This window comes from Monopterus albus, unplaced genomic scaffold, assembly GCF_001952655.1.
Source record: "Monopterus albus unplaced genomic scaffold, M_albus_1.0 scaffold142.1, whole genome shotgun sequence".
Lineage (NCBI taxonomy): Eukaryota > Metazoa > Chordata > Actinopteri > Synbranchiformes > Synbranchidae > Monopterus > Monopterus albus.
In genome coordinates this window covers 670,935-672,113 of record NW_018128022.1, presented here as the reverse complement: position 1 = coordinate 672,113, position 1,179 = coordinate 670,935, and the positions used below count along the sequence as shown (strand labels likewise).

The 1,179-nt window shown below is 43.3% G+C and overlaps 1 protein-coding gene across 1 annotated transcript in view; it reads left to right on the top strand.

Moving 5' to 3' along the window:
* Positions 1–1,179, top strand: part of rev3l (REV3 like, DNA directed polymerase zeta catalytic subunit) — a 101,212-nt gene that overhangs the window by 72,373 nt on the left and 27,660 nt on the right.

The following is a 1,179-nucleotide window of genomic DNA, read 5'->3' as shown; positions in this document are numbered from 1 at the left end:
ATAATGCACCAAGAAAAGTAGCAATGCACCAACAAACAAGTAAGTAAGATGACTGCCTGTAGGCAGTGGTACTGTTAGTGTACATACAGTAGTACATGCACCAGAGAGCAATAACCAAATTTTAATTTTCAGAAATGATAAAATGTTATAATGAGGCAACATATTTATCAGATTTTTTTTTAAACCCCTTACTGTCAAAAATCCTTATAGAAAAACTGATTCTCCATTTTTGTCTCTGTTTAGTGCTTTCTACAGGGCTGTACTTCCTGTGATTTATCACTAGATTTTGTATAATTCTCCACTTCTGCAGCTGTGATAAATTATCTTTTTAGCCAGCACCCAGACCACATTAACACCCCTTTGCCCCCATGTCACTGCTGTAAAACCCACTATAACAAACTGTCACCAGGAATCAATCAGTTTATTGGCCAGGTGTGTTGGACACACAAGGAATTTGACTCAGGTACATCGGCTCTCAATGTGCCATTTTGATCAACTTTGAAAGCAGCTGTAGGTGGAGATAAAGTGGGCGACACATCCACTGGCTGTGCGTTCTGGTGGACCACAATCAGAATCAGACTCAGCTTTACTGGCCAAGTGTGTTGGACACACGAGGAATTAGACTCTGGTACAGTGGCTCTCAATACACATGTACAATGCTCTTTTGTAAAACAAAGAGTAGACAAGTAAACAAGATCAAGTACTTACAAATATAGAAATACATATACACAGTTTACATGCAGTTGCACAGAGGCTTGTTGTTCTGTTATATCATGGGAAGAAACTGTCCTTGTACCTGGTTGTCTTGGTGCACAGTGACCTGTAACGCTGTCCAGAGGGGAGGAGTTCAAACAGATTGTATCCGGGGTGTGAGGGGTCAGCAGTGATCTTCTCCACCCTCCTTTTGGCCCGTGAGGTGTACAGGTCCTCATGGAGGGCAGGCTCACACCAATGATCTTTTCCTCAGTCCTGACTGTCCACTGAAGTCTGTACTTGTCCTGTTTGGTTGCTGAGCCAAACCAGACAGTGATGGAGGTGCAGAGAACAGACTCAATGATTCCTCTGTAGAACTGTATCAGCAGCTCCTGGGGAACTTCCAGGAAGTTCGACCTCTGCTGTGCCTTCTTGATAATGGTCCTGATGTTGGACATCCACTTCAGGTCCTGGGAGATAGTGGAG